Here is a 21,391-nt window from a genome sequence, read left to right on the forward strand (position 1 = left end):
CAAAACAGGGACCGCCTAGGACCCCCTGTCCCAGCACCACACGGCCTGCTGGGAATGGCTCCTGAAGTCTGACAAATTGTACTCCTGCGCTCCAGACCAGCGCAAAACAGGGACCGCCTGGGACCGCCTGTCCCAGCACCACCCGGACTGCTGGGGATGGCACCCAGATCCCTGTTTCTGGGGCCCAGGCAGCTGGCTGTACTCTAGGATGTGTAGACTGGAGGGGAATGTTCCTAGATGCTGTTCCCTCCTCAACAGGATCCCATTCTCGTCGCCAGAGTAACAAAGTCATATTGTCATCAACACACCTGAGCCAGCAGGTAATTTTTTTCGGTTTATTAGGTACATGTCCAGCAGGAAACACCGGCACATCCTTGCCAGCCAGCTCTCTATCTCCAACTGTCCCCCATGGAACACACATTCAGATGTCAACACTCTAAGCACAGTGACCTCACCACATTCCACTGACATCACCACTGCAGGGAAGACACAGGAGAGAAGACACTCATTATAACACTTCTCCCTCCCTTAATTTAATAATAGGACACACCAACATTGGTAGAGTACTGTCAAACATAGAACCCAGCTTCAGTGAATAACACTCCAACACTCCACTCATACTGACCTCACCACATTCCATGCACTGTGATGTCATCAATTCACCCAAGACACAGATTACAACACTTCTCCCTCCTTTCCTTTGTTGAAATAAGGGATATTCCACACAAAAACAGCACCGGACAAAACCCTACATACACGTGTGGCAAGCACGTAATGCACCAATTTACCAACTCCACTGGCAACAAGAAGCCGCCACCCAGAGAACACCTATAACCCTGAACACTCCAAGGACACTCCAGATCTATGAAACTAGGGAAAGTGCTCAAAACACGCCAAGGACACTCCAGATCTATGAAACTAGGGAAAGTGCTCAACCATAAAACCATGGAACACAACAATACCTACATGGCACCCCAGATTACTAACTAATTGTGCCATAACTAATTGGATAACAAAACAACCCGTGTCATCAACACACCTGATCCAGCAGGTAAATTATATGGGTTTATTAGTTACATGTCCAGCAGGAAAACACCGGCACATCCTTGCCAGCCAGCTCTCTATCTCCAACTGTCCCCCATGGAACACACATTCAGATGGCAACACTCTAAGCACAGTGACCTCACCACATTCCACTGACATCACCACTACAGGGAAGACACAGGAGAGAAGACACTCATTATAACAAAGTACATCTTCTCAAAGTACTGATAAAGCAAGGAGGAATGATATGGGCACATGTGCGTGAGCCAGCGTTCATTTATTAACATTATGGAAAGTACTGAAATGACCATACAGTCAGTAGACGGCCACTACCGTTAAAAAAAGTCGCAATGCGAAGTTATGTGCGGCCCGATGTCTGCAAAGAAAATTATGACGCCGTAGAATTGTCATGGCGTCTTGGTGATAGTGCAAACGCTGAGTGCCCAACCGTTCTCTTTCGGTTTCGGAGAGCTGGATCGTGAATGTGGAGGGAAAAGAAAACGTGCAAGGAAAGGCCATATAGACGTGGCCTGACACTATTATGCATGTGGAAGGGCCGTGGACTGCCTTCACTGTGTTAGAATAAGAGGAAGTTTCCACTAACGTCTTATGTGGACAGCGAAACAGTCGGTTTTTGTCCGTGAGTCATTTGAAGACGAGGAAGCTACCACTGAGGGCCCATTGGTCAAGTTTCAAGATGTTATTTGTCTTGTAGCTGCGGCGTGGTTTTCTGGCCAAACGATGCATTTAATCAGCAGCTTTGTGCTGTGTTCATTATCGTGATGTTTTCTTTCCAGTATTTGGAAACGAGGTACTGATTTATTTGCTAATGAGGTACCGCCTGGGTCGTACCTTTACCACCATGGCGTAAACTATGTTTACGCCATGGTGGTTGGCGGACTTACCGCCCCATTCCGAGGTTGGCGGGGCGGTAAGTCCCCATTAACCCATTTACCCTTCCCCATTCCCATTTTTGCCCCATAGGGCATAATGGGAGTGGGGAAGGCATTAATTACGCCACCGTAAATTACGGTGGCGTAATTAACAACAAGGTCCCTTAGCGCCATGGATTTTAACACCTGCTAAAAGCAGGTGTTAAATCCTCCATGGCGCTAAGGGATCTCGGAATCAGGCGGTAAGGGTCGGCGCTGTTTACGCCGCCGTAAACCCCTTACCGCCTGGGTCGTAATGAGGCCCATAAAGTGTTAAAATGGTTTTTACGTAATGGGGGAAGCCTTATGCATACTTTAATACTGGCAACTGTTGATGAAGTTGTTTTATGATTGTTTAAGGTTTATGCTACCGGAAAATGTATTTGTGCTGGTGATGCTGGCTGGGAATGTGCAGACTGAGAGGAGTCTGAATGGAAGCAGTGTGCACAATAGTTTTGATATATAGCATTAAAATGCAGTGGGTAATATGGGATTCTGGACAAAAGCTAGGCAAGTTGTTTTTGTATAGTTTGATGTATTTCAGGTTGAATGGTGCCCTGCACCATGGATTTATGGCACCTATGGACTTATAGAGAAAAGTGTTATATTGTTTTGGGAAATGAAATTCATATTTTGCAATCAGCTGCCAAATGTATAATATGTGTGTAATGTTATGATTAAATGAGTGTGAAATAGAATGAAATATATTACAGATATTAAGTGATGTCATGAGATATAGAAGATGAAATTATATGTATTGTGTATTTTTCAAATGGGTGTATTTAGAGTTGTATGAGGAGTGGCACTGTATGCTCATTAAGGTGAATGAAATGCGTGGTGTCATGGAAGGTAATGTTTTGATATTGTTTGGTGAAATGGGCAGTTGAGATAGTATGTAGTGTAAGCCCGGATGCAATTGATGTTGCTATGAAGGGAATGAAATGTGAGGAGTGCATATATAGATTGCTGATGTATAGCATGTGGTGGGTGGTAGATGGTGTCAGTATACAATAGGGTAAACAGGGTATTAGCGCACCCTTGTTTAACTCGCAGTATGCTTTATAATAAGTTTGGTTAAATAGATTTAAAGGAACTGGAACCAGAGAAGTGATTATTTATCCGATAAAGGATGTGTGAGTATTCCGCCTTGTGAGCTGTGTCTATTCAGTCACTTTGCTTACATGTGTTCTTTGTCGTGTTTGTATATTTTCCTTTTTCATTCTCTTGGAGGTAGTTGGAGTATGAGTGCATGGTGCAAGTGACAGGTTTCTTTGGAGAGAATGAGTGGTGGTGTGTATGTGGACATGATATGACATGGACATGATGTGTGTATGATATGGTATTTGAATGTTAGTTGAATTCCTTGGTTGGTTGCGTTTATGCTGTGGGCGTGGCAGGCCTGAGTCTCTGTGTGGCAGATGGAGTGGAAGGTGAGTACGCTGAGAGGGTTTTTGAGTGTGGCTTGGATGAGGTCTGCGCTTGCAGGTGGCAGTGGTAAGACTTAGGAGTGGCAGTCCCGGGTATGTGGTGGTTTTTATTGTTTTAGGATGGATGCTGAATGTTAGTTACGCGAATGTGGAGTATGCTGTGGTGTTTTTGGAACATGGTTGGTTTGTCTGGTGGTTAGCAGCGGATGTATGGTATGGTTGTTCTGAGAGCCTGGTCAATTAATCTTGTTGTGTGTGTGTCTTGTAAGGAGAGAGGATGTGTAGTATCTGGCTTGTATTGTGTGCACCAATGCAGGCAGTAGAATGTAGTCCTGTAGCGTGGAACCTCACACTATATCAAGGTTCCAAGGATGACAGTTAGGGACACAGGGTGGGAGAAGTAACTGGAGAGGATGTGTGCCACCTAGCGCCTGCCTCCCTTTACTGACTGGCTCTGTAACTGAATAAAGCAACTTTCCTTTTGTACGTACCTGCCTCCAGAGTCATCTCTGCTATGTGTGCGTGCTCCAAGAACCCCTAAATACTACACACCTCTCTTAAGATGCATCTGACAGAATGAAAGGTTGCTTTGGTAGACCTGCTGCCCAGAGCTGACACATTGGGGGTAGGATGACCGGGGAAATCTTAAGGACCATCCTCTAATGACAGATGCCATCCATTTGATTTAAACGACTTTTGATACCAACGCATTTATTTCAGTAACCTAAAGAAACAGCAATGTGAATTTATGACTGTTTAAATGTCATTTTTGCACCATTAAAATAAGACATTGTAGGTTCTTCTGACATGTGGTGGGAGCAAACACCAGTAAAAAATTTTTGGGGGGGAAAGCGTCCATGGTACGGTTTTGGAAATTAATGATAATATGCCCAGTGATACTGTGTATACATGTAGAAAATTGTAGAATTTTATGTGAAGTGTTTTCCATGGAAATAGTGAAATTTTGCCAGAATGACTAAACAATATCGCACAAACTTGGCGTTTGGACAGAAATGTCCCTTGAGAAATATGGAATCTTTGGAGTCCTAATTTTCAGGAGGATAACAATTGTAAATATAGGGGTTTTGTGTCATAACTGATTTTGGCAAAAGTAACTTTGGTAGAACAAAGCACACTGTAAAAGAAACACCCACACTAAACCTGAGTCCCTTCGTTCAGTCCAATCTGCTGACAGGGAGGCGGCGACATCCACAGGCTGACCTATCCGATTCTTAGAGGTAGGTCTAACTCAGTTCTGCTCACATCGTAAAAATCCTCTGATGTCGTCCGGCCTTTATAAGGAGGAGTTTAGGGGGAATCAGGACATTCAAAAATCCAAGAGGGAAAAATTCAACTCAACATCCAGAGATCCAGACATCCAACATTCACCCTGCACGATTCCAGATTCCAGTGCCAGGCAAGGGGTAGCTGAGAGCAGATCCAGGCATAACCTCTTACCCTGGCTGAACCTCTAATCTGGAATTAAACCCTACAAAAATCCCAATAATTCAGGGAAAAGGGGGAAAAGGCTGCTCAACCCTTTTGGGATTATCCTGCTTTGCCCAACTACCTGTTTTGCCTAGCTGATGCGCCCGCTGTCTACCGAGACCAGACTCCAGTTGGCCCGCTTTGTCCCTAGAGGAGAGCCCCTCTGTTGCCTAAATGACCAGATCTTTGTCCCGTGTCCCGAGGCCCGGCTGGCTGTCCAAACTATTCCGTTCAAGTGCTTGTTGTAAGTCTTTCCCTTCCCCGGTAACCAAAAAGCTTCATCCCTTCCTTTGTTACCTGGTATTATGTCCAATCCCAAACAAATCCTAGAAATACCCTAGTAAATTGGTAAATTGTCAGAATCCTCTGTGTATACTGTCCTTAGGAAAATCCGTAGTAATCTCCATGTGTTAGCGCCATTCTTTCCAAATCACTTCAGTCCTTTATATAAGTCCTTAGTACTATTTTGAATAATTTAATTAATTCCCATATAGAGCTGAAGCGGCGTGGATAGGTTGACCTTGCAAGTAACCTCCTCAAGTACCGTGTCTTTCTTTAACAATCTAGCCATTCAAAATATAGTTGCAGTAGAATAAATCCTTTTTCTAACCAAAACCGAGTTGCCTGTGAAAGTGTTTCCGTTTTAAAAAGCTAATTTTCCCTTTCCCTTTAATAATCCCATACTGCCATCCATCTAGAATCACCCTTTCACTTTCATACAAAACCTGCTATGTGCCTTTGTACCTTAGCATTAAAACCGAATTCCAATTTTGGCTGTTTAGCTCATTTTCCAAGCCGGTTTGATATTTTAAACCTGTAAAACGTAACAATTGCAATTTTGCCACGTGTGATTCTTGCTGCACTGTGTTTCCTTCCATAGTCAATTTTCTACACTGTATGCCCATTGTTTAGCACATTGCTTTGTAGCTTGCAAATTCTTTTTTGTTTCATTAGGACAGCCACATCCATTCTTGCCTTATTCATTCAGCCACTCCTGTAAAATAAACATTTAGCAATTCCGAATGCCATTTTGCTCATTTTTCAAAGTAGCTCAATCTGATTTTTGCCTCCCCATCAGGGGTGGTAGGTCGGATTTTCATTCCGATTTTTGCCTAGTATACCTGACTTTTTGCCACTCCTCTCCACCCTCACAGAATTTGGTTAACAGGGGTTTGAGGGAGTGTTGCAGGGGGTATGCATAACTGTGTTGCCAATTAAAAGAACTACTCCAAAAGTAATTTTGCTTTCTTTCAATTGTGCATTGTATATCCTATATTAGAAGGTTAAACTAAGTGTATTCTATCATTCAATCGTGTAACTGTCACCTCACTGGTTATTGCTGCCCTATATTGAATGTGTTTGATTTTATTCATAATTCTAAATAAATAAATATTCTCTCATTACACACCGGCCTGGTTCATGGTCCATTGCGGCACGGGGTGCACGTTAGGGGGTTGTGAGACGGATTGGCTGCCTTCTAAAAGCTGAATCCAAATTCCTAAATTTAAAAGCGTTTTGATTGTGCGCTGCATCCCTGGCCAGAATAAAGAATCCTGGTCTGGAGTGTGACGGCCCTTTAAAATCCTTAAGATTATTAAAAGTGCACAGTACTTATTAAAAGGACTGTTACCCCCATTTCTTTTCATAGCCGTAGCCCCTCACAGCCCGGAATATAAAGCACCTGACACGTCCAATAATCTGCCTGTCTATATCAAAGGAAAAGGAACAATCGCACCACTATGGAGGTAGAGACTGTTGTCGGTACTGTGACAAAGCAGAGTAGCAATAGGGGTAATGAAGATCAATAGTAAGTAATCAGAGCATTACATCCACGTTCCTCATCAATTTATTGGAGTGTACCAAAGAACTAAGATCGGACTGGCACATACTTGGACCGAAAATGAATGGCCTTCTGTTGTACAGCGGGAGCAGTGGCCATCCGATGGAGAATCATAAGCAACCCCTCAAGCTAAAAAAAGGGGTGTGTGGAGGGCCGCCTTAATGGAAATCAACCAGGAACACGCCAAAGAGGCGGGCACTAAGGATAGGCATGAATCCAGGCAGCCCCACAAAAATACTTCAGGTAAGCCAAGGATCCGTCACCTGTACACAAACCAAACCCATGGACTGCCAGAGAATACCAAGTTCCAGGAAAAATAGGGAAGGAGACCTGGATGATGGGACATGCCAGGTGCTTTAAACCCCAGGCTGTAGGGGGAGGTGGGAAAACATTGGGAAAGTGTTCTGTTGGAAATTAGGCAGAACACCTTCAATAAGTACTGTGACAGACAAAATGGACATATAGGTAATGACATTTTATCATTATATGTACTAAGTACACATAAGAAGCAGAAGTGAATTGAGTGCCGGGCTTTGCGGGAGACAGGTCTGTATGCCACTCGAAGGCCAATTGACCTTACAGCCTCTTCAAAGCTTATTCAGATTTCTCTGATATCATGGTCTAAAATATGTTGACTTTATCCTCCAACCTTGGGTATTCTGGCAAACTCTGTATCACTTTTCACTCCTCGCCTCCAGTGCCTCAGAAGCTTTCAAATACAACCAATGGCACATGTGATCTCAACTTATTAACTATTCAAATATGAAAGGAATTTAACACCAGGCTAAACTGTGCAGAATTTCAATTTCTCACAAAAAACAAACACACAAGCAACGTTTGGTTTGCTACAGAGACTCTCTGCCCTTGACCAGGTCCAGCTGTAGTTTGTGTGGGGACCCACTTCAGCAAGATGGTTGGGTTCCCCCGTGCTTGGAGTGTAAAACAGTGTGAGGCACCCCTGGGGTGAATACCTTACAAGGGAGACAAAGAAATACAGCTGGGGGTTAAAAGATGCAAATTATCATGCGACGGCCAGGCAGCAGAGAGCTGAAACACAAAAATTCCCACTGAAAAACCATACATCCTTCTTTGTCAGTAACTGCCTGCTGTGGAGGGACCGGTGTTAAAAGCTAACAAGTTAATAACACTTCTGTGTACCTCAAGGGAAGTGACGGCCACAATGGTTCCAGCAAATGCAACTTGTAAGGTGAGCACAGCAAAGCACACATTTAAAGCTCCAGAAAAAAGGAATATAGAGAGAAATAAATTGCCATGTTATAAAACTGCTGACTGACAACATGGAGTAGTTGTTGGGGGGGCCCTCCTAAGGCTTGTGGCCCCTTTCATCTGAAAGGTTGAAAGGCTCTGACCCCGTCCATTGACACATCAATTCAAAGATTAAATAATGAACTCAAGGTTTACACAATTTACCTGCCTCAGAGAATGATTGAAAACATTTGGAGCTGTGTATTATACAGCATATACAGTCACACTGGAAAGTTCAGAAGTAATAGAAAGAGCAGCGGCTTGGGGCTCTGAACAAACAGTAAATTATCCCACAATGATGAGCTCAGGCACCAAGCTCCATCAGGAACGGGATGTATGTGGCATCACACAGAAGCTCTGACACTTGCCTATACCTTGTGTGCCTAGGACAGAGAGTGTGTCTCTTTCATGTAGTGTTGCAAAGGCGGGTGAAATCACCCGATTTTGTTTGTAGCGGGGAGGCTTGGCGGGTGAGCCAGCCCTTTAGAAGGCGTGACACCCGCCAAAAGCCTGTGAGTTGAGAGCTATGATTGATTGCCCAAGGAATGTGCAGAAATTGCTTAACCTGTTGGCTATAGTGGAGTGAGATACTCCCCCTTCCTGTCAGTCAGAACTGTTACACCCACCAGAATCAACACCAACTCAAAGCCGCCATGTTGAAATGCCTGTACTCTGCAAAGACTCGGTAAGCAGACTGCAGGATTACGCCTCCTGTTTCTTGTTTTTCCAGTATGTTTTATAAAGCATATATTATGAGTTTTTACATTTCACTAAACTGGTTAGCTTCACTACTACTTTCAAGTCGTACGTCGTTCAACACGATTTACGGCACTTTCTAAAAAATATAATTTTACAAAAATATACGCGCCTATCCTTACCCCAGTAGACATAATTTCTTTATAGCCCAAATATGATAATGATTGCAGTCGAGAAGTATTGATTCTAACAGGCACGTCAGTCAATATTCAGATCCGTCCACTGCAACACTTTTCGAAGCGTCAAAAAGTCACCAAATGGACCATAGACCGTAGGTTGCCCTGTAGGCTGTGAAATTTGAACAACCACTGCTGGACTTGTGCGTGCTTAGAGCATTTCCGTTCGTTGACTATTTCCCAGAATGCAACGAGGCCAAGTGTTTATTTAAATGTACATAAAGGGATGTTAATCTTTTATGTGTGGACTTGCGATTGTAAATAAAACTGCAACGAGTTTGAAGTCAAGGAACAAATTGCTAAGTATTTTAAAATGCAAAGCCATAGTATAGAAAATTTTACCCACTCTCACTTAGCAGGGATTTTTTAAATCACAGTGACTTGCCTCTTGTGCTGCGCTGTATGCCTTAAACTAATGAGTAAGGAAAATAACGATCTTGGGTGACGCCAAGATCCTCACTCATAATGTGAGCGGAATTTTTGAACGGGTACAGGTCGCCCCGTGGGTGACCCGCCTACTTAGCGGGATGCCTTGGTCGAAGCGATCTGCCCGACCCCAAAGCTTGTGAAAAGAAAAATCGAAGAGAAGCAATTGCTGAAGTTTGCGTTCAACCTACATATCTCGATCAGATGCTACACGTGTGTATTTTTAGATTGGAAGCATTGAAGTTCAAGGGCAGTGTTTGCTGTTAGCAATCGCGACCTTCCACCGTAAAATCCGGAGCCCCGTGATTTCATGTAAGCTGTACTGCCACCTAGGGAAAGCGAAGAGAAGTGCATCTAAAATCATCTTCCATGTTTACAGTGCACTTGCCAAAATGCATCTCATGTCGGGCAAAATGTGCATTTACTGATATTGTTATTATTACCTGCCTATTATAAAATGATAATCTCAAGATTACTAACCGGTTATGGAATTACTATGAGTCATTCTTCCCCCTTCTCATAGTGCAATCTTTCTCACTCCATTCCTACCCAAGGAATGTAACAGTCTCCCTTGACAGACATCTGATGGCATGGAGAAATAAAAATGCTTACACAAAATAAATAAACCCCCCCACTTCGCTGAAAAGGATACATTCCAGCTCCATCTGTGTTTTTGTCACGATTGCAGGTAACTATGTCTGTTTGGGAGAGCAGGTAAACTAGATGCGCTGAGAGCATGGACTCCACACGTAAACATCACCCTCAAACTTTTGTGGCCCCAGGGCTGATCAAAACACCAGATTTTTTGGGGGGCAGGTCAGAGTTCATTGACTAATATGGGCGTGTAAAGGGGCTTGTGAGGGTAAACCTGATTCCTTGAAAATGGTGAGTTAGGCCCCACTGACCCAGCATCCTAAAAGCATCTGAATTACTGAGAAACAGAAGACGTTCAAACTATAAAAGATGGAATCAAATAGGGTTTACATCCATTTTGAAAGCAGTTTGGACCCCAAATTGAATTTTGTCCTAAACAATGCCTGCATTGAAAAGATTAGCCACATTAGATATCTGGGTTTATCCTTACAATCGGTCCCGTCGAAACTAGAAGTTTTTAATGACATAGGTGCAAATGCGAAGATGGGAGCAGGGCAAATGAGTATGTTTGTGTTTGTCTGTGGAAATTGTTTAAATTTGTTCTCTTTTAAGGGATTTGTATTCTGTGTTGTTTTTTCTATTTTCTTAGTGTTTGTTTTTCTAACCATATGTGCAATGAATAAAAAACGACAAAAGGGGCTTTTCATGGCAATTATAAGGCTGACTACATGGTGGGTGATACCCACCAAATGCGTGTGTCCCGAGATGTATGTTTAAAGCAGTGCAGCACGAGACATACTTGTAGAGCAGACACTGTACCACCAGAAACAAGGGCCTTGCTACTTTGTGGGTAGTCAAGTGGCCCTGGAGAAGCAGCCACCCTAATTCTAACATTTGGATCGGTGAATGTGACGAATCAACTTCCGGGACACCAGTGGTCCAGGGATAATTATCGGTTTCTAAACCATCAATCAGCCCCACACCTCTAGTACACCAGAAGCGATCCGAACAGATTGGAAACACAAGCAAATTATAAACCTCCTTGTCCAATTTTCGAAACGTGGACAGCACGGCAGGCCTATCTCTGCAAAGTCGTGGATCATTGGTTAGTTGCAACGCAGCGAAAATAAAATTATTACCCAATCATAAAAGGGACTGTCCAGTCAACGTTGTATACACATATCTACTTTATTATTATTCAATAGATAATTCCAGCACACTACAAAATACATCCCTCCCTGTACAGGAATGCAGAGGACTGACAGTTTCAAGAAGGGAAAAGGGATGCACCCTGCATACTAACAGGAGGGTAGTCAGTAAAGTGATTAATCACAATAGTTCAAGGATACTTGGTTTCAGCACAAAGGGAGCAATGTGTCATAAAATGTAATTAGGGGCCTACAAAGAAGGACCAGGGGGGCAGAACCACAATGTACCGTGTGCTTGTAGAAGTTCTTGGTGTTCGACAGTGTTGAGTTGGTTTCAGGGGGCTTTGCAGTTCCTACAACAGAGATCAAGATGGCAGACAGCTGCGGGTATCAAGAGGCAGGCAGTTCGGTGAGCGAGGCTGGACAGACAGCTGCAAGCTGGTCTACGCGGCGGCTCTGGGTCAGGAATCGTTGTGTCAGTGCTGGTTGGCGCGTCTGCAAAACTGGTTAAGGCATCTCAGATGACGTTAGCGAAAGTGGCTTGACAACAGTCAGCGGTGGAGTCGGTTGCAGCAAGAGGGACTCGACTGGATTGAAAATGTCCTTTAAGGTGGACGCTGGTTGATGCTTGTCGATGCAGTCCTACTAGCTTCTTCACTGGGCTTGTGTCGTCCTTTAAGACGGATGGCCCTAAGCTGAGTAGAGTGCTGCAGGCAACGGGCTTGTCCTTGGTTTGGTTTGATTCAGAGACTCTCTGGCACTTCCCACCTAGGAAGCTTGCTTGCAGGGTACGATGTGGCCTTGCTGGGTACTGGTTCTGCAGCTGCTGAAGGGTCCACTGGATTCAGTATCTCCCCCTGTTCCCTTGGAGACGTTTAGGGAAGGTATCTTGCTTCCCTCTTTGGAAATCCTGGCCTTCCTTCACTGGCGGAAGCTGTCAGGCAGACTGCACCTTCAGCTAGGGTCCAAATTTGTTCTTCTTGTTACTCCTTGCAAAGTCTTCAGATGATCTGCCAAAAGAGGGTCTCGACCCTCTTTTAGAGTGAAATGGCCCCCACTGATTGGTGTAGGCTAAGCCTACCTTAATGAACCAATCCAGGGTCCCCACCAACAATCTTCTTTATGCATGAGGTCATAACCAGAGTGCTTTGCAAAGGAAAAGGTAAAGAGTGAAAACATGTAATACTAAGCCCCACCCATCTTCCTGCCTGTTGTGGATCAAAGGGTTTCTCTATTTAATGGAGCTCTGTTTGGTTCCTGATTAAAGCACAGGTCTCCCTTGAAGCTGCGTCGAGACCATACTTTCAGTCATACCTTATGAATGGGTCCCCCTGCAGGGATGACTATTTTAAACACATAGTCCCAGACATGACAGGTCACTTCCCTTGATACTGAGAGGTGGGAGGTGGCTTCAGGTTTACACAGTGCATATCAAAGGTTGTTGGGGTTTTCCTTTCTTTTGTTAGTCCTGCGACCAGGCCTCGCGTGGGCCTGCTTGAATTAACTCTGATTAGTATGCGAAGCTGCCACCAACAGCTAACAAAGGAGAGGGCGGATCCATGGAGCCTTTGTTAGTTAAATAGGCTGGGCATGGCAGGAGGAAGGTTTTGACCCCCTCCCTTCTTGAAATACCTTGATGCACACTTGACTGTCATAGCCCAACTAAATATAACAGGCGGACAACGCCTGTAGGCTGTGTCCACCAAAAATAAACTGGTCTATGTGTATATTGTGCAACAATAAAGGAAAATGTGTGAAACATTTGCCCCACACATTTTCCAGAGGTTGATCTACCATCATTCAATTTAATTTAAAATTTAAAAAAAGCCCATGCGAGCACACACCCACTGTGCGGATGGTCAAATTCCTCCCAGGTCAGTATTAAAATATTGTTATGGGTGTGCAAAAGGCTCTTCATTATGTCTTGCACTCATGAGCATGGTGCACCCCAGAATGTCTGGCTATTTACTCCAAGAGCAGGGCCAAACAACATACTTTGGGTTCCAATTTTAGGAACTGGGATTGTCCTAGGATATCTTGCGTGGCAAGAGAGAGCAGCATAATTTGTTGCGCTTCAGAATTTAACAGTGCAGAGCACCGCAGAATACCCAATGGAGGTTTGTGCACAGAACGCCCCATAATTCATTACGCTGCTATTCATGATGCCTCAGAGTAGCTTGATCTGTGATTCTGTGCATGCACAAAAGGGGCAACAGAAAGAGTGGGCTATAAACATGTATGGGCTGCTGCTTGATGAGTGACTGCTGCAAAACTACTTTTCTATAGCATTTGAGTTTCCTGCTGCCTGTTATTGCTGGATCATAGCGCAGTACTCTGTAGGTGAAGACAGGTATAAAGGGTTTGATCTTCACAGGGGCCATCACAGGAAGCATACGAGCAAGAGGAGGCACTACACTCCCACTTCTCCAGACTTGGCAGTCCCTGCCCCATGATGGTGCATTGAAATCAGGGGCAGGCTATGATCAAAGCGCTGGGGAGTATTTCTTGGCTAAGAAACACCCTCAACTAAACCTCCCCTCTCCCTAAATACAGAGTATAGATGGTTGACCTGTTGACACCAACAGTGATCTTTAAGCTATGACAGAGGAGGAAGCCTTAGAATACGGGAGTAGATATGTTTCAAGAGAGACCAGACCAATGTTTATGGGCTACATGTGTAGGAACATGCACGTGCCTTGCGAGGGGGTTTCCTCAACTGACGCCAAGATATGCCAACTAAAGAAATACAACACAGCTGGGATGTCAGTTCTGCATGAAATAATGTATGTACTGACTAAGGAGTGGAGTGAGACGGATAAAACTGTTGTTCACAAGTTCTGAGAACAATGTCTATCCTCAAGCTGTTTGTGGAGACATATCACGCCTCTTTTAGAGATTTACTCTCTCTTGCCCACTCCCTTGTGTAATACAGCCTCAGACGATACTGCACCTTTTGGCGCAACTGGCAAGAAAGTGGAATCATACATCAAAATAAGTTGCACATTTAACAACTAATCTATAAAGGCTGAGACATGCTCACTTCATAAACTAATCAGTGTTAGATGATTTAGCAGCAATATGGGCAGCAGCAGAAGAAGGCTCTGACTGTAACGAAAAACTGGCTATTATGAAGAAATATATTCAGCTTCCCCTGATATTTCCTGAGATACACTCAGAGTAGCTGCTTCTGCTTCTGGGTCCTCGATGCTGCCAAAAGAAAGTTCTGGTTGAGAGTTGATGCAGCCCAGAAAGTGACACTGCTACGCCTCCCATTCGTAGGTCAGAAAATGGTTGGATCTAGACTTTGTGAACTGATAAGAGGGTATACAGTGAAAATGTAGTCAACAAATGTACTCAGCGAAAATGTTGTTGTAAAAATACCTCTTCAGTGAAAAAGTTACCGAGCAAAAAGTAGTAAAAAAATGCAACTGAAAAGTACCCCAAAATGTAGTGCTGCTGAGGTAATAGTTAGAGTTAAGAATGGTTTAGTGGGATTGTGATTGCCTGGTTTAGGGTTAGGCTAGGGGTTGGGTTAAGGATAGGGGTTAGATTAAAGAAGTTGGGATTTGGTTAGTCGTTGCAGTAGACTAATTGTCAGGGTTAGTGTTAGGGTAGTGGTTAGTGTAAGGCTAGGGCTAATAGAGTAATTGTATGGGTAACTGTTAAAGGAAGACATAGGGAGGATGGAAGGGGCTTGTGGTGTTGGCATAGGATAACCGTCAGGATAAACCTAGTGGAAAGAGTAAAGTAAGCATTTGGGTAAGCGTCAGAGTTGCAATTAGGGTATGGTTAAGTTTAGTACTATAGCCAGGGTTTGGATTAGGGCACAGGCTTCATACCTTGTGGTGAGCCGGTGATGGGGTTGGAGATAGGTTCACTGTTCATAAAATGCTTAGCATGATGAATTCTAATGGCCTTATTCATGGAATTATTTGCGCGTAAAATCTTGTGCGTGTGCTTCAAACTGCATGCAATACACTGTTTGCTGATTCATGGAACCTATTGCGCAGGACATTTCCGGGCCTTGTGTGGAGTTCGCGCAGTTTCGGCACAGCTCTGGGAGAGGCTGAGCGGTTCACTGTTCTGTTCATAAAAGGCTTTAGCGTGCTGAAGGATTAGTGTACTCTAAGAGTACAGGGTGGAACAGGGGTTGGAATTTGAAATAGTGGAAGGGTTAGTAGTGGAGTTAAGGTGATTGTGAAGGATTTGTTAGAGGGTTCGGTCATTTTTAGGGTTACTGCCTTGTACTTTTGTGAATTTAAAAATAGATTTTTGGTGTTTTGGTGACCTTATTACAGGCAACATTTTCACACTTTGCTTGTATTAAATGACTCAATTCTTTAAAACAACTTTTTGCTGATTACATTTTCACATGACAACATTTTCCTGAGGACATTTTCCCATCGAACCTGATAAGAGAAGCCCAGGATGTGTCCAAGTTGACTATTGTAGTCAATTACATTGCTCCCAAGTCACCCTGAAGGAATATGCAGCATCAGGAGCTGGAAATATGAACAATACCAGCCTTCAAAGAGATAAAGGTCTTTGGGGCAGTCACAATTCAGGAAACAAGCACTTAAATTTCTCCAAATCAACAGTCATCCTGACTATCTACCCGGCCATCTTCAACCGACAGACATGAGAGATTTGTGGGGGGAAAGTTAGAGGTGCCAGCATGCAAGGATATCTTCGGTTTTGGATTAATGGGTTCTAAATACTGTCCACTAAGTGTATTCCAGTGAATATGTGAATTTCCATCCTGGAAATGTCACAAGACGACCCTTCTCCCTAGGAACAAGAAAACAGCGTCCATCTAACTGGAGATTGTCCAGGAGCTGCCGAAGAAAGACCACATTTTCCGTGTCCCCCCAGCAGAGAAAAGGGACAGGCCACTTCTTCATCCTATTTCTAGGAAGAAAGCCTCAGGATAATTTTTCTTGAATCAATTTGGGTGTCACATGCCCTTTCGAATTTAGTCTGTACAGTCGATCTATTCCAATTTCAGAAAAGGGGTATTTGTGATCACTACCAATTTAAAAGATACACACTCCTTTCCACCTGTCCCACTAATGTTTCTGCAGTTAACTGTTGTGGATGATCCGTATTTCTTCCAGGTTCTTGTGTTTGTCTCCAAAATTGCCCCTGGCATCTTCACAATTGTTCCGTGAACTCTATTAGTGGTTATTCATGGACAGCAGATCAACATTCCACCCTTATTATATAACAAAGCAGCCACAATTAAGCTAATCCGAAATCATGCAGAAATGGTCTGCTCACTACTGGAGACTCGCGGTGCATAATCAACTTCGACAAGTCACAGTTGAGCCTGTTGCAGGAGCTGGAACACGTTGGAGCAGAAGTCAAGATTAACCACAACCATGTGAATCTACCAGCCTAATGTGCTCGAAGATGAAAGACCGGATCACTGTGCTCTTGATTCTGCCTGATACCTTTTTTGTGTATTTTTGCATGGAACGTGGGGGTGGTTACCCTAAGGTACCTGGGGGAACCCACACGTGGACCCCTTGCTCACTGTGCTCAGAGAGGCACAGCTCCATCTCACTGATGAGGCCCAACTAGGCCGAAACACATGTCTGTGGTTGCTGTTGGTATTCTTGTTCAAAGGTGGTTTGCCAGGCATTTCGGTGCTGGACTGCCCTTCTGGGCGGTACAAAGACTGATAAGCAAAAGAATATTCCTCCTTTGTGAATAGTACAGTGAGCAAAAATCATTGGCTGCAGACTTTCAAAGTGGGTAAAAACCACAGAATGGATTATAATGCCATGTTCTTTCTAGAGAGGGGCGCCTGCTACCTTTTTGCTAAATGTAATAACGTTTTACATAGCAACCTGTATCATGGGTTAAATGAGATTTTCTTTTGCAGAGGCCTAGCAAAGTCTACATTTTTAACAAAAGACGAGTATAAGTGGTGTTAGAAAACCAAACGTTATATTTAAATAAATAAGCATCTGACAATTATGCCCAACATATAATAAAACAACATGTAATACTTATTGCGTATTAGAGTAGAGCACGTATTGGCCGTACCAAGTGGGAATTCTGAACATTTTGTAATCTGTGAAGGAGATGAGGGGATATGAGGAGGGGGCACAAAGTAGAGGCATCAAACAATAACAATTTAGCACTGGGGCCACCCTGTGAAAGGTGCTTAAGAGACAAACATTACATATCACTCAATTTCTTAGATAGTCAGTCAGACCTCACAAGATACTGATACACTTTTGGGGGCCTGTTCAAGGTCTTGACCAGCGTCATACAAAGGCCTGTGGCAGGCCTGAATATGCCGGGATTAAAGAGTATCTCTTGAAACCATTTGTAATAGAAATTGGGTATATTTTACTTTTAGCAAAGTTCAACTGCCAACATATACGGTGGTTTACCAAAAAGTCCTTTGTAAGGTCTATCACCCTGGTCTTTTATTGCAAGTCCTGCACTAATGCTCGATTATTTACTGTTAATTGGCATTACTCCTAGTCCAACTCTTCCTTGTCACAGCACTTATTAAACATGCACAGTCCTTATTAAAAGTGATCTGCCTTCCAATAGGACTGTAACACCCATTTCTTTTCATAGCCATAGCCCCTCACAGCCCGGAATATAAAGCACTTGACACATCCAATAATCTGCCTGTCTATAACAAAAGAAAAGGGACAATCGCACCACCAGGGAGGCAGAGACTGCTGTCGGTACTGTGACAAAGATAATAGGGGTAATAAAGATCAACAGTAAGTAATCAGAGCATTACATCCACATCCTTCTTCTTCATCACAGTACTTATTTATTGGAGTGTACCAAAGATCTAAGATCGGACTGGCACATGCTTGGGCCGAAAATGAATGGCCTTCTATTGTACAGCGGGAGCAGTGGCCATCCGATGGAGAATCATAAGCAACCCCTCAAGGTAAAAAAAGGGGTGTGTGGGGGGCCTCCTCAATGGAAATCAACCAGGAACACGCCAAAGAGGCGGGCACTAAGGATAGGCATGAATCCAGGCAGCCCCACAAATATACTTCAGGGAAGCCAAGTCTTCCTCATCTGTTAGACAAACCAAACCCATGGACTGCCAGAGAATAACAAGTTCCAGTAAAAACAGGGAAGAAGACTGTAGAGGGATGTGAGAAAAAAATTGGGAAAGTGTTCTGTTGGAAATTAGACAGACCGCCTTCTATTTTTTTCAGAAAGTACTGTGACGGGGAAAAGGGACATATAGGTAATTACATTTGATTATTATATGTACTAAGTACACATAGGAAGCAGAAGTGAATTGAAAGCAGGGCTTTGAGGGAGACAGGTCTGTGTGCCACTCGAGGGCCAATGGACCTTACAGCCTCTCCAAAGCTTATTCAGATTTCTCTGATCTCATGGTCTAAAATATGTTGACTTTATCCCCCAACCTTAGGTATACTGGCAAACTCTGTATCACTTTTCACTCCTCACCTCCAGTGCCACTGAAGCTTTGAAATACAACCAATCGCACATGTGATCTCAACATATGAACTATTCAAATATGAAAGGTATTTAACACCAGGCTAAACTGGGCAGAATTTCAATTTCTCACAAAAAACAAACACACAAGCAATGTTTGGTTTGCCACAGAGACTCTCTGCCCTTGACCAGGTCCAGCTGTAGATGTGTGGGGACCCACTTCAACAAGATGGTTGGGTTCCCCCATGCTTAGAGTGTAAAACAGTCTGAGGCACCACTGGGGTGCATACCTTACAAGGGAGACAAAGAAATACAGCTGGGGGTTAAAAGATGCTAATTATCATGCGACGTCCAGGCAGCAGAGAGCTGAAACACAAAATTCCCACTGAAAAGCTATACATCCTTCTTTGTCAGCAAGTGCCTGCAGTGGAGGGACCGGTGTTAAAAGCTAACAAGTAAATAACACTTCTGTGTACCTCAAGGGAAGTGACTGCCACAATGGTTCCAGCAAATGCAACTTGTAAGGTGAGCACAAATTGCCATGTTATAAAACTGCTGACTGACAACATGGAGTAGCTGCTGGGGGGCCCTCCTAAGGCTTGTGGCCCCTTTCATCTGAAAGGTTGAAAGGCTCTGACCCCGTCCATTGACACATCAATTCAAAGATTAAATAATTAACTCAAGGTTTACACAATTTACCTGCCTCAGAGAATGATTGAAAACATTTGGAGCTGTGTATTATACAGCATATACAGTCACACTGGAAAGTTCAGAAGTAATAGAAAGAGCAGCGGCTTGGGGCTCTGAACAAACAGTCATTTATCCCACAATGATGAGCTCAGGCACCAAGCTCCATCAGGAACGGGATGTATGTGGCATCACACAGAAGCTCTGACACTTGCCTAGACCTTGCGTGCCTAGGGCAGAGAGTGTGTCTCTTTCATGTAGGTCATCTGTGGCCTGGCAGCATGTCAACATCCATCACAGTAATGGGCCATTTAACATGCCCAACTCCGAATGAACATGCATGAATGCTGCTAGTTGCTTACGCTGGGCTGGGTCTCCAGCAGCCATGCCCAGAGGAGCCATAAATCTGTAGGTTTTGTCAACTAAATCTGTAGGTGGTAGGACTGCTTAAAAACATAGCTCTCAAATCACACGCTTTTGGCGGGTGTCACCCGCCTTGTAAAGAGCTGTCTCACCCAAGCCTATTGCACGCCCATTCGTTTCAATGGGCCTCTCACCCGCCAAAAATAAAATCGGATGTTTTCACCCGCCTTTGCTACATAAATAATTGAGAGCTATGTTGAAAAGCAGTAGCATACTGCCTAAATCAATAGGGTTGGCAAGTATGAAATAAGTCGAGGGCCAATGTATTCCTATGGGGAAAATAACGTCTTCCGATTTCTTGCACAAAATCGCCTCCTAGCTGTGTCGGAATGTTGGCATGTATGCAGAGAAGGGATTAGTTAAACATATCACATGTTCCAAGTCAGATCATATCAAAATTCATTACTAAAAAATACTATTTATTGGGAAATGTAATTCTTTTATTGTGTTGATGTTTATATGGTGTAGGTTGTTACAAAGCGGCTCCAGTTTGAAGGAAAGAAAGAAGAGTAGAATAATTTGCCTCAGTGTGGTGGCCTTAATGAAGACAGGACACCTAAAGTATTAACTGTGGTATTTATTGAACATGGTGAGAGGGGATCAACTTGAGATTGAAGTGTCCAGGGCCAGGGGGTATAACGGTACTCACAGTCCTGTAGTCTTTACTGCAGCCTTGGATTCTCTGCTGCTATTAAGTCCCTTCAGATGGGGCACACCTTTCACACCAGAGCCCCCAATAGGCTGTCTTCAGCCATGGTGGTATGCTCTGGTGTTAGTGTGCTGTTTGTGCAGGCCTGTGAGCCTGCTGACTCTCATCTCTAGGAGGAGCGCGGGGGCGGTCCTCTCCTTGCGCTCTCCCGCCCTATTCTGATGAGATGCGCATTCCTCGCGCTTCTCCGGGCCGAGATCTTGCGAGATCTCGTTGACGAGATCTCGCGACCGGAAGTCCCCACACGCAGTGTCTTTAATGGAATCTTGACTGTCTATAATGTTAGTATGGAAAATCAGTATTCTTCCAAGTTTTTGCTTTAAAAAGATTGCCCAAATAATGTGCAGAAATAGCTAAACCTGTTGGCTATATTGGAGTGAAATACTCCTCCTTCCTGTCAGTCAGAACTGTTACACCCACCAGAATCAACACCAACTCAAAGCCGCCATGTTGAAATGCCTTTGCTCTGCAAAGACTCGGTAAACAGACACAGGATTACCCACTATCTTGTTTTTTCAGTGTGTATAATAAAGCATATTTGATGATATTTGACATATTACTAAACAGGTTATATTCACTACTACTTTCAAGTTGTACACTGTTCAACACGATTTACGGCACATTCTAAAAAATATAATTTTACAAAAATATACGCGCCCATCCCTAGCACACATAATTTCAGTATAGCCCAAATATGATAGTGATTGCAGTTGAGAAGTAATGATTCGAACAAGCACGTCAGTCAATGCTCAGATCCGCCCACTCCTAGGTTTGTTTGTGCTTGGAGCATTTCCGTTCGCTATTTCCCAGAATGCAACGCGATCAACGTTTTTTTTTAAATGTACGTAAAGGGATGTTAATTTTTTATTCATGGACTTGCGATTGTAAATATAACTGCGACGAGTTTGAAGTGAATGAAAAAATTGTTAACTATTTTAAAATGCAAAGCCACAGCATCCCAAATTTTACCCACTCTCACTTAGCAGTGGCTTTTTAAATAACAGTACCTTGCCTTTAGGACTGTACTGC

At 43.6% G+C, this 21,391-nt stretch overlaps 1 non-coding gene across 1 annotated transcript; it reads left to right on the forward strand.

Moving 5' to 3' along the window:
* Positions 1-9,331: 9,331 nt before the first annotated feature.
* LOC138570454 (U12 minor spliceosomal RNA) lies at positions 9,332-9,482 on the forward strand. Its single transcript, XR_011303507.1, has one exon. It is a non-coding gene; the product is annotated as a U12 minor spliceosomal RNA (small nuclear RNA).
* Positions 9,483-21,391: the final 11,909 nt, after the last annotated feature.

The sequence above is a fragment of the Ambystoma mexicanum genome, chromosome 2q, assembly GCF_040938575.1.
Source record: "Ambystoma mexicanum isolate Mex_15411 chromosome 2q, UKY_AmexF1_1, whole genome shotgun sequence".
NCBI classification, from domain to species: domain Eukaryota; kingdom Metazoa; phylum Chordata; class Amphibia; order Caudata; family Ambystomatidae; genus Ambystoma; species Ambystoma mexicanum.